Here is a 13,125-nt window from a genome sequence, read left to right on the forward strand (position 1 = left end):
GTTCTGTCAGTATTTGTTACGGGTTCATTTCTTGATAATAACCATTCTTTCTGGAGTGAGATGGAATCTCAGTGCTATTTTAATTTGCATCTCTTGAATGACCAGTGATACTAAACATGTTCTCATATATTCATTTGCTGTCTCTACTTCTTCACCTGAGAAGTATCTATGTCAGATACCCATTTTTGAATTGACTCTTTAAGTTTGTGGCGTCTGATTTTTTTAAGTTCTTTATATATTCTAGATATTAGTCTTTGGTCTGAAGAATAGCTGCAAAATTTTTTTGCACTGTGGTGGACTAACTAATGGTCAACTTGAAATACCCAACTGAACTGAATCAGTATGGTGCTGGGTGTGGAAGGCCCCCCTGAGGACTGCTGCCAACAGAGTGAAAGGAGAACTGGAGGTGCTGTTGATTCTCCTGGAGAAGCTTGTCACAGAGGTTTTCCTCACATAAACTCAGGTGTTCTCATCATTGGATGAGCTTCAGTCCTCCCTGTTGCTGAGAATGGCTGTGATACTTTTGTGGGGAGCTCTGGTCCTTACTTTGAGCATCACTTCTTGGTTGCAATGTAGATCCTTCATCCCCCTGGTGCAGACTTTCTAGCTTCTACCACTGATCTTTGGGCCTTCGCAGCACAGATCCTTTATCAACTTGAATGAGACATTGTCATGTGCTCTAGGCTTCCAGTTGGACCTGTGTTGGACATTGCCATGGGATCTAGGTCCTCAGCTGGGTTCTTTATGTTTCTAGTGCACGGACAGACCTCCTACACTCTTCTGCATTTGACTGTTTGGTGAATATTATAAAATAATCCTACAAATTATGTGTCCTGTATTAAATCTTTTCCCTTATAAACACCAACTACAGAACCCACTCTGTGGGTTATTTCTTCACTCCGTTGGTGGTTTCTTTTTCTGTTCAAAAGCTTTTTAACAAGATGAAATCTCAGTTATTGATTATTTGTGGTATTTCCTGTGCTACTGTGATTTTGTTCATAAAGTCTATACCTGTACCAGAGTGCAGAGTTCTAACTACTCTAGAACTTCAAGTTCTAACTACTCTATCCTACAGCAGGTTTAATATTTGTGTTTTAATATTTACATCTTTGATCCATTTTAATTTTAGTTTAGTGCATGGGTAGAGAAATGGGTCTAATTTGAGTGTTTTGCATGTGGAATGCCAGTATCTTCATCACCATTTATTAAAGAAGCTATATTTCTTCCAGTGAAGGCGTTTGGCCCCTTTTATCAAAGATAAGGTGGCTGAGTATGTCTGGAGTTGTTTCTGCATCTTCAAACCTGTTCCACTGATCCTCAGGTCTATTTTTTTGCCAGTACCATGCTGTTTTATCACTGTCATGCCACCTATTTTAGACTAGTGTTGTCACTTACTTCATTCTTCTCTGTATAACAGCTTAGAATGCACAGATTCACCTCACCTCCATAGCAATTGACATAGGTTATTTCTAATAAAGTGGAGTCCCTCATTCATTATTATAACTCTCCTAAAAATTCTTCATCTGAGAGGAACTCAAGAGTTTATGGTACTGAATTAATATATACATCATACACACATATACCACAGGGGCTGAATGTTTGTGTTCCCTCCAAATTCTTATGTGGAAACACTAAGCCCTACAATAGTAGGACTTAGAGAGAAAGTCTTTGGCATTTCATTAGGATTAGATTAGTGTTGGGGGTCCTCACAATTGGATTAGGGTCTCTGAGGGAGCTCAAGCTCTTCCTATCCACTCCCCACTCTGTTTACACTCACTATGGAGAGGCTATGTACGTGAAGTTAAAAGGTATACAAACCAGGAAGGGAGTTTTCACCAAGAATCTGATTGGCTGGAACTTTGGTCTTGGATTTCTCACACTCCAGAAATATGAAAAATTAAATTTCTGTTTTACAAACCATCTGTCTGTGATATTTGGTTATAGCAGCCTAAGATGACTAACATGCACATATACTATATACTCATAAAATTACATAAAGCTATACTTATAAACATATTCAATAATTTATCTTACAATGAACATATTTAAAACAGATAGGTAGCTAAGAATATTAGAGCTCAAAGAAGCTACATGACAAAATTGATGAATGGCAAGAGAAGGATTTAAATTCACACAATAATTTTTGCTATCTAGACCATTGCTACTTAATTACTGATACTGCATATGAAAGTAGAGAATATCTAAAATGCTTATTATGAACTATAATTAGATGTCATATTTAGAGGGTGAAGCAGTCTTATCAATATCTTCTTTACAGCCATCATAAGAGTTTGCTACACATAAAAATGAAAGCAATCTATCAAAATGTGCAATGACTGAATTTTCAAATTTTAAAAATCATTTTTTCTAACTTCTCTTAGACCCATGTCAACCTGAGTTCATCTCAGGTGGCTGTACTAGATCAGACAAAGACTCAGAAATCAAACAGTCCAGTCATGAATTGCTAAGTACAGCATCACTCTGTAGTTGTTTGACCACAGATGTGTCATGTAACTTTTATGTAACTTTTATAGGACACATGAAGGATAATCATATCACAACCAGTTTTGATCTCTTTCTGCTCCACTGGGTCTCCCTTGTGGGACTAGAAATGTAAAGCAGGCTTCGTGATGTTGCTAGTCCCTCTCAGTTCAGCCATTACAATACTCAGTCCATAGGATGGCAAAGATTTGCAGCCTCCTTTAAAGAAAGACATTCGCCCTTTCCTCAGCCCTCACCGCCATTTAGCTTGGCTTGTTGTCATACAACAGGGAGCACACAGTCTTCCTTTCAGTCCTCCCTAATGTTTTTCCTTCTCCCTACTCAAAGTTTGCCCCAGCTAACTTCTCCACAGCTGGAGAACTGAGGGGCGGAAGAATGTGAGGGACCTGGTGCTGGTGCTGTGTTGGTGGCCTAGAAGCTCTCTGAGCGTGTGATTGAAAGCCTTCAGAAGAGACCTGCCAATGGTCACCAGGACCCTGACTCTTCCAGTCTCCTTCACTGGGGCCTCTGCTTGCATTTCCAAGATGAATAGTCCATCTGCAACTCGTTTTGTCAATTTAAGTGGAACTAAGTGAGAATTTGAAGCAACATCTCTTCCCAACCGTGACTTAAATTTTGTCAGAACTGAGTGAAGTATTTGTTCTGCGGACTCTTTAGAAACCCCAAAACATCTCATTAAGTTACAGTAGACAATGGTATAGGAAAAGGGTAATGGATTTGTGGATATTTGAATGTACAAGTTCAAGTTCAAGTCAAAACAAACCTTTTTTAATAAGGTATTTTTAGTAATTTATACCATAATTAAGTGCCATTTACCTCTTGCCTTCAACAGTTGACACAATAATTCTAGACATGCTTGAGATTTTATCATTCAAGGTTTGTCGTAGCAGAGATCACTAGAAGAGCAACAGCTGGCAAGATCAAAGGGCAAGTTGCATTGTTAACATACTGCCCCTGCACGTTGGGTTTCATTAGCTCCTGGGCAGTGGGTGGTTCTAAGGAACAACAAAACTACAGTGTCATCCTGAAGTGGTCAACGCGCAGTGAGAATAAGTTTCTATAAAAACAGCTATTTGAAGAAATGTTCATAAAACCTACTTTTGAGAGTGAAAGGAATCAGGAAAGAAAAACAGGTTAGAAGTGACCAGTGTCCTCAATGTCTGTAGCATTAGGACCTGACCACTCACGCGTTTTTTCTTTGTTATGGGAAGGGGTTGTAAAAATAAAACTGGTCTATATAGTTGGTTATGAAGCTCAGTCTACATTTGTATGTTCTTATCACTTCAAGCATGTAAAATTAAAATAAAATATACAAATATTTTCTTTTGGAAAAAAGTCAAGTAATTTAAAACAGAAAGAAATGAGACATTAAAAGTGAAGGAGACAAAATTTTTCAGTCCTGCATCTGTTCATCACAACTCTGCAACTCCTGCAGGCATATTCAGAGCCAGTCTTGTCTCTGTTTCCACCAACTCCTCGCTGGTCTACTTCAGGCCTCCATATCCTGCACTGCTTTCCTGTTAAGGTACCTTCCTCACTAGACTCACAATCAATGTGTGGCAGCAGATGTGTCAGTGAGGTGCTAAGCTTACAAAAATACCTCATAATGACAAACAGAGTTTATGTTTGGAAGACTATGCTGCATGAACTTAAATAAAACTTATGAAAATAAACTATGAACATTTACAATGTCATATGCCCAAGATTTATCATAGTTATGGCTTGAATGTAGTTACAGTGTATCCCACAAAGTTTGCATTGGGAGCTCAGTACCCAGTGGCTGTGCTGAGAAGTTCTAAGATCATTAAGGAGTCAGGGCCGAATGGCAGGCTCTTAGATCATTGGAGGAGCTGTTCTTGGAAGGGACTGATGTAGCCCTTGTGTGACCACTGAGTTGTTGAAAAAGTGAATTATTCCAAAAGCAAACCCTGAATTGCTCTCTGCGATCTTGGTTGAAGGTGATCTCCTCCTCCACTTAATGTTCCTGCCATTGCCATTAGTCATGGGTGATAGTCAAGGCACTCTCACAAGTGCTTCTGCCTGAACTTTCCGATTCTATAACTGTTTTACTTTATATCCAGTAACTTTGCCTCAGGTACTTCATCAAGTAACGAGAAATAGACCACTATAGGGACTAAAAGTAATATTTGTGTTTTGTGAATTTTTAGAATGTTAACAATTTATCAAAGAACAATTAATATTCTAATGATTTTTATTATTATACTTAATTCTTCACTTTTTATATGACTTTACATCATTTTTAGGAATGTAGAATATTTTTAAATAAATTCGCTATTGTTGCAATGACCAGTATCTTCCTTAATCAGTCTATATGTTTCACAATGATATTTATAAAAATAACGTCAATTTTTGATCAGTGATGCAAACATGGTGATTAAAACTTTTCTCAGAAGTTAGTACTTAAGCAATATAATGAAATTTGTATTTATGTGCCTGTTGTATTCTTCAGATTTAAATGTTTTTCTTTATTTCCATGGGAATGTTATCAAACACAACAATACATCCAACTGGCAGAAATATATACATATTACATAGAAATTATCAAACTTTCAAATGTTAGAAACGCAAAGTAAAGTTACTTTTTGAGCTTAGTACAACCAGTGGTAATTCAATAGTTTTGGAATGAGCTCAAGAAATTATAAGGTTATTTTTATAGCATCTAAAGTTAAAATGCCTCACTCCATTGTAGAATTGTTTATTTAACAAGTCTGGATAGAGATTGTCAGTGCTGTATTTTGGGACTAATAAAATAATGCAGAAAGAGTAGACAATGCTTAGTTAATAGTACAAGTTCAAATTTTTCATTTACAGGTTTTATTTAAATATATCATATAAATTCAATTTTCAGTATGTTCCCCTAATATTTTTAATTTCTATTCCTTTCAAATTATTGTTTAAAGAAAATATAACTTTTTTCAAGCCCCAAATATATGTCTCAAACACACTCTGAGCTACCTACAGTGTGTTGTAGAACTATTACCACATTTTATATGGTATAATATAGAAAAATGTATGTTTGTCACATTTTAAGATGTGTCTCAAAAATCAAAATACAGTTTATTAATTAATAGGCACCCTTATCACCTTTAATGTCAAGGAAACTTTCAATGATCATTAGCTCTAGATACAGTTCTTTATATTTTTGACTTTTATTACAGAACTTTTTGAAAACAAGTACAATAAACACCTACATGTTCCCCAACTATATTCCACATTTGATAACCACTAGTCATATATTTTTATTCCATGTTTGTATATATAATGAACTGCTTAAAACAAATTATGTGCTATTTTGAAACCAAATATGCCTTGGTGAGTTGGAATAGGTGAAATCAATTCTTAGAGTCACAAAACTGAAATTTTGTTTTCTTCACTTGTGGCATACATCATCATTTTCTCTGTTTCTCTTTTAAATTACTTGACTATATCAACACAAATGTCTTTACATTTATTTTATTCTAATATTACAAATTTTAAGAGTGAAGGAAGTATAATAAGAATAGACTGAGCTTCCACATCTCATGCACAAGAGTGATAGAAAACTATGGTGAATGTTTGAATTTTGAAAATATATGACACCAAAAAGACACATTGCCATGGATCCCTCTCAAAATGTTCTCACTCGCTTTGAACACATTTATCAAATGATTCTTGCTACACTCTGAAGCAGTTTGGGAAGTCCTCTTTGTTGTCCTTGGGATCATAAATACTGTGAATGTTACTGCCAAGTGCCAACCAATGGAAAGCAAGAGTCTTAACACTACAGTGTGTCCTCATTTACTTTATTCACTGGATCCGACACTGTGTGACTTCAGGTTCTTCCCTACTTCCAAACAACCACGAAAGGTAATCATTTTGTGTCAGTTCAGGACATCAAAGCAACAACGGTACAACTAAATAGACTCATGAAAGAGGACTTCAGAAAGTGCCAAGAATGATGTGATGAGTGTGTATGAAGAAAGGAGTATTTTTTTTTATTTTAAAGAGAAAAGAACCAAAAAATAAAGCAAAGACAAAAACAAACCACACAAAACTATAAAAATGGTACAGAATTTCAAAACAAGATGATAGGAAATCAACAATGGTTCTTGAATTACTTATTGTTATCTTCAAAGTAGTTACTCAGATTACCAGATATAGGTATGCAACATGACCAAACAATTAAACATTAGCTGTTCTTTTTCAATTAACTAATAGAACTCAGTAGTACAATTATCAAAGTTATCATATATATATGTATATATATATATATATATATATATATATATATATATACACTTATATTTTCCCCTTTCCTTCTTTCTTTCTTTTCTGCTTTCCCTCATTTCAATTGTTCTTTCATATTGAGCAGTTTCTTACCCTTTCACAATATCTATTGTACCTTTCGATTTTATTTACACTTTCAAGGTCTTATACTAGGGAGAGAATACAGTGTTTACACACGCAGGCCTTATTTATTTCACCTATAAGTACAGTCTCTAGTTGTATCCATTTACCTATAAAAGCCTCAAGTTTATCTTGCTTTATAGCCAAGTAAAACTTCTTTGTATAAAATATCACATCTTTTTTATCCACTCCTCAGTTGATGGACATTTTGGCTGTTTCCAAGATTTTCTATGGCAAATTGTGAGGCTATAAGCATTGTGCACATAGACCACTGTGGTATGATGTTTTTAATTCTTCTGGGAAAATACCCAGAAGGAGAATATCTGGGTTAAATGGGACCGCTAATCCTAATTTTTTGAGGAACCTCCAGACTGATTTTCAAAGTGGTTGCACCAGTCAACATTGCCACCAACACTTAAGAAGGGTTCCTTTTCCCCACAGCCCCTCCGGCATTTATTGTTGGTTGATGTCTTGATAGTAGCCATTGTTACTGGTATGATATGGAATCTCAGCCTTGTTTAAATTTATATCTCTTCAGTGACAAATGATGTTGAACATTTTTTTGTATTTACCTGTCATTTTTATTTCTTCATCTGAGAAGTGTGTATTCATCTCAGATGCCCATTTTTGGATTGAGTCTTTGATTTTGGGGGTCTGATTTTTCTCAATTCTTTATATGTTCTATATGTAAGTCCTTGGTATGAGGGACAGTTAGCTAAAATGTCTTTTCACTCTGTAGGTTGTATTTTCACTCTATTGTGATTTCTTTTCAAGTAAAAATGTTTTTAATAGGGTGAGATCCCAGTTGTTAATGCATTGAAGTTTTTTCCATGCAGTTTAGGTTTTGTTCAGGAAGACTGTGCCTACTCCCATGTCTTCAAGATTTCGACCTACTTTCTCTTTCAGTAGATTTAGTGTTTCTGCTTTCATATTTAGATCACTGACTTATTTTGACTTTAGTTCAGTACGTAATGATAGACATGGATCTAGTTTTTGTCTTCACCATGTAGAAAGTCAGTTTTTCCAGTACCATATATTAAAGAGGCTGTCTTTCTTCCAGTGAATATGTTTGGCCCCTTTGTCAAAGATAAGGTGGCTGAGTGTGTTTTTGGTGCAGCCACATCTTCAAATCCATTCTACTGGTCTTCAGGTCTATTTTTTGCAGTACCATGCTGATTTTTATCACAGCTTTGTAGTATAATTTCAAGTCAGGGAATTTGATGCCTTCTGACATCTTTGTTGCCTAGGACGGCCGTTGCTATTCTAGATCTCTTGTGGTTCCAGATAAATTTTAGAAGTATTTTCTCTACTTCTGTGAGGTATGCTAATGGTATTTTGATCAGGATTACATTACATCTGCATAATAATTTTGGAAGTATGGCCATTTTCACCATGTTGGTTCTACCTACCCATGAGCAAGGGATCTCTTTCCATTTCCTGATATCCTCTTCAATCTTCGTTTTCAGAATACTGTAATTTTCACCATATAGACCTTATTCTTCCTTTGTTAGATTGATTCCTTTGCATTTCAACATTTTGGATGGTAAAGGTGTGGTTTCCCTAATTTCTCTGTCAGTCTATTTGTTGTTTATATACAAGAATCTGATTGATTTTTGAGCATTTAGTTTGTATCCAGGCATGCAACTGAATTAGGTTATTAACTCTGGGAGTCTTTTATTGGAGTTTTTGGTGTCTTCCATGTGCAGTATCATGTCATCTGCAAATAATAACAATTTCACTTCCTCCATTCCTATCCTTATTCCTTTTATTTCTCTCTCTTGTCTAATTGTTCCAGCTAGAATTTCCAGAACTGTCTTGAAAAGGAGTGATAACAATGGACATCCTTGTCTTGTTCCTCATTTTAGAGTGAAAGCTTTCAGTTTTTGTCCATTTAGTATGATGTTGGCCATTAGTTTGTCATAGGTGGTTTTATCAGACTGAGATAAAGACCATCTATTCCAATTTCCTAAAAGGTTTTTATAATGAATGATTGCTGAACTTTATCGGAAGCTTTCTCTGAATCTATTGAGATGATCATGTGATTTTTGTCTCTGTCTCTGTCAAAATGGTGTATTACATTTATTGATTTGCATATGTTGAATCATCCCTGCATTCCTGGTATAAATTCCACCTGGTCATGGTGTATAATCTTCTTGATGATTTTTTGAATTCTGTTCGCTGGTATGTTATTGAGGATTTCTGCATCTATGTTAGTTAGGGAGATTGGCCTATACTTTTCTTTTCTGGTTGTATCTTTCTTTGGTTCAGGTATCATGATAATACTTGCCTCCAGGAAAGAGTTAGGGAGTATTGCTTCCCTTTCAATTTAATTAAAGAATTTGAAGAGTATTGGCATTAGACCTTCTCTACATTTCTTGTAGAATTTAGCAGTGAATACATCAGGACCTGGACTTTTCCTTGTTGGTAAGTTTTTCATTAACTTTTCAATCTGATTAACTGATATTAGCTTATTGAGAATTTTGATATCTTCTTGATTCACCTTTGGTAATTCATATGTATGTAGGCATCTGTCCATATCTTCTGTATTCCACCCTATGAGAGTAAATATTTTCAAAGTATTTATTGATGATATTCTGAATTTCTGCAGGATCTGTAGTAACTTCACCCTTATCATTTCTCAGTGCATGAATCTGAGTATTTTCTTTCCTTTTTTGATAAGGTTGGCTAAGGATTTATCAATTTTATTTATTTTTCCAAAGAATGAACTCTTCAATTTATTTATTCTTTCTATTGTTTTCTTGATTTCCATTGTGTTAATTTATCCTTTGATCTTTATGATTTCCTCCTTTCTATGAGCTTTGGATTTGTCTTGCTCTTCTTTGTCTAGAAACTTGAGGTGCTACTTTAGATTGTTTATTTGTGCTCATTCTGATTTCCTGATGTGAGAATTCACCCCTATAAATTTCCCTCTTAGGACTGCTTTCATAGTATCTCATGGTTTCAGGTATGTTGTGTCTGCATTCTTGTTTAGTTGTAGATATTGTTTAGTTTGTTGCTTTATTTCATCTATGACTCATTGGTTGTTTATGAAAGTATTATTTAATTTCCATGTATTTATGGAATTTTTGCAGGTTCTTTCACAATTGATTTCTAATTTAATTGTACTATGGTCAGATATTATGCATGGGATAATTTAAATTCCTTTGCATTTACTTAAGCATGTTCTGTGGGCCAGTATATGGTCTATCTTAGAGAACATTCCATGTGCAGCTGAGAAGTATGTGTATTCTGATTATGTGGGGTGGAACAGTCTCAAAATTAAGTCCATTTGTTCACAGGTTTGGCTTACTTCTGTTATTTCTTTGCTGAGTTTTTGTCCAGTTGATCTATCTCTTTGTGATAATGGGGTATTGAGGTCTCCTATTACAATTGTGTTATTGCTTATTTGGTTTTTCATGTCTATTCATAATTGTCTTATATAGGTGGATGCCCCCATATTTTGTGCATATATATTTATGATTGTTATCTCTTTCCCATGAAGTTTTCCCCTAATCAGTATATAGTGATCTTCCTTACCCCTCCATATCATTCTTGGTTTGAAGTTAGCATTGTCTGCCAAAATAACACCTATGCCTTCTTTTTTCTGGGTTCCAGTTGAATGGAGGATGGTTTTCCATCTTTTGATTTTTAGTCTATGGATTTCTTTTTGCATTAAATATGTTTCTTATATACAGCATATTGTTGTGCCTTGTTTCTTGATCCACTCTGCCAGTCTATTCCTTTTGACTGGTAAATTGAGGCCACTTACATTGATGGTTATAACTGACATGTATTGGTTCTCTTGGTCATGTTATTTTCCTGTTGTTAGCTTCTTGCTTTTCCCCTCGGTTTAATTGCTTGCCCTGCCTTGTGGTTACTTTTTGTTGTTGTTCTTTGAATTATGGTCATTTTATTCTGTCTAGAATATTTTTAGCAGTCTTTGTACCATTGGTTTGGTGTTTGAAAATCTCTTCACTTGTTCTTTGTCAAGGAAGTATTTTATTTTTCCATTAATTTTGAAAGAAAGTTTTGCAGGCTACATCAATCAGGTTTGGAAGTTGTTTTCTTTCAGGACCTGAAATACTTCACTCCAAGATCTTCTTGCTTTGAGGGTTTTTGTTGAGAAGTCTGCTGTGATTTTGATGGGTGTTCCACAATAGGTGATCTGTTTCTTTTCTCTAACAGCTTTTACTGTGAAACATTTTTATTTGCAGATAAGCTTGATTACAATCAGTGCAAAAAGATACTAAATACACAGCATAAAAGGTGAGCCAGCTGTTGCAGTATTTGTCTTTTGACAACAAGCACATATGTCAACATCTCTAACTCAAGGATGTACTTGAAGGGTGAAACACAGGTACTATGCTGCAGGTTTGACTGGCCTCCAAAAGCTTTCAGGGTATCATCAAATATGTTGGACACCTTGTGTTCTGATCTTGGTTCAGTTGCTGGCTGTGCAGGCCAGCTTTTTGGCTTGGTTGTCTTAGTCTGGAGACCAGAGAAGAAGATATCATCCATATCGTCATCAATGATAGACTAACCTTCCACTTTCTTTTTGGACTTTCTTTCAGGAGCCCCTTTGTGATGCCCCTGGGCCAGCCTGAGTGCAAGGCTGACCTACTTGATTCCAAGGACATCTTTTCCAAGGGCACAAGATTATGGTCCACAGAGAGAGCAAAAGCCCAGGTGAAGGTCATGGAGACCTCAGCCCACCCTGCTGAGGGAGGGAAAGAAAAGAGTTCTCTCACTGGCGAGGCCAGCAGTGATGATGATCTTTTTCAGTCCTTCAAACCAAGACCAGCAAAGAAAAAAAAAACCCCTTTCCCCTCCTGGATGATGAGGACGATTTCTTTACTGATCAGAAAGGCAAAAAGAATGAGCCCAAGTACAGTGATCAGCAGGGTGTTGTATCAAAAGTACAAGATATTTTTGAGGATTACATATTTGCTACAGAAGCAAATAAAGGCTCACAAAAAGAGAGAGAGAAGGAAAAAATCTTGGGACCCAGCTTACTTGATGATAACATTGATGTCTTTGCTGACATAACCCTCTTTGACAGCTTTTAGTATTTTGTTCTTGTGCTGAATTTCTGGCGTCTTGATTATTGTATGTCATGGTGTAGTTTTATTTTGGTCATGAATATTTGGAGTTTTAAATATTTCATTCACTTGTGTGTCAAACTATTTTTCCACACTTGGGAAGTTTTCTGCCGTTATTTCTGTGAAGCTTTTTTTTTTATACCATTTGTGCTTGCTCCTTGACACCAATTAATCTTATGTTCTTCTTCTTTGCTTAATCTTATAGCTTTCTGATTGATTTTTCATTCTCCTTTGCTTACAATCGAAATTTTAATCTTTTGAACTTGTATTTGGATCTGCTTCATGGATTCCATTTCTTTTCTATGCGGGACATTATGTATATCCCTCATTTTTGTGAACTGATCTATACTTTTATCTGTGTCTTCTCTAAAATCTTTGATTTGAAGCATCATTTCTTTCTGTACCTGAGAGATTATTTTCTTCATAGTCTTTTCCACTTGTTTTTTCACTTCTGTAGGTATCATTTTAGAAAGTCTCAATGTTTGATTTTCAATTTCATCTATCTCCTTGAGTTCTGGGTTTGTCTTGGGTGGGCTGAGGTTCTAGGGTTGCACTTTGCTTCTGCATCTTGTCATTTTCTATTTTCTCTTTTATATTTTGTTTCCTATGTTGATACTTGCCAATTTCTTATGATTTATAGCTTTGTTGCTAGTATTTACATTTCCTTAGAGGATTCTGTCCTTCAGGGATGTCTTCTAGATGTAGATGATGTCTTATAACTATCCCAATGCCCTAGCTTACCAATATGTAAAAGATGCAATATTCCTATGTGGTTCAGCATCCAATCCTTTTGGGCTCTGATGGTGATTATGACTTCATACAGTCACAGTGTTATTATACAGGGAAGAAAAACTGTTTATAACATATATGAAATCCTGGATAAAGTAGTACAGTTAGTAATAACAATAGTTTCAAGTACAGCTTAACTGATGATAAACTATAGTAATCATTAACCTATTAGCTCTGACTGAAGGAGTAAACTCTAAAACTATATAACAAAATCAAATATACTGTGCACTTGTATGCAGGGATTTTCCCCTTTAGTCAGGTGTTGGGAGTAGGGGAGTTAAAATGGTTAGGGGATGGGCTAAAGTGATGAGTGGATCAAATATAATAC

At 35.6% G+C, this 13,125-nt stretch overlaps 1 long non-coding RNA gene across 1 annotated transcript in view; it reads right to left on the bottom strand.

Annotated features, from left to right (window-relative positions):
* Positions 1–13,125, bottom strand: part of LOC102029360 — a 138,261-nt gene that overhangs the window by 73,104 nt on the left and 52,032 nt on the right. The window lies entirely within an intron of this gene.

This window comes from Chinchilla lanigera, unplaced genomic scaffold (genome assembly GCF_000276665.1).
Source record: "Chinchilla lanigera isolate Chin_1 unplaced genomic scaffold, ChiLan1.0 scaffold00005, whole genome shotgun sequence".
Classification (NCBI taxonomy): domain Eukaryota; kingdom Metazoa; phylum Chordata; class Mammalia; order Rodentia; family Chinchillidae; genus Chinchilla; species Chinchilla lanigera.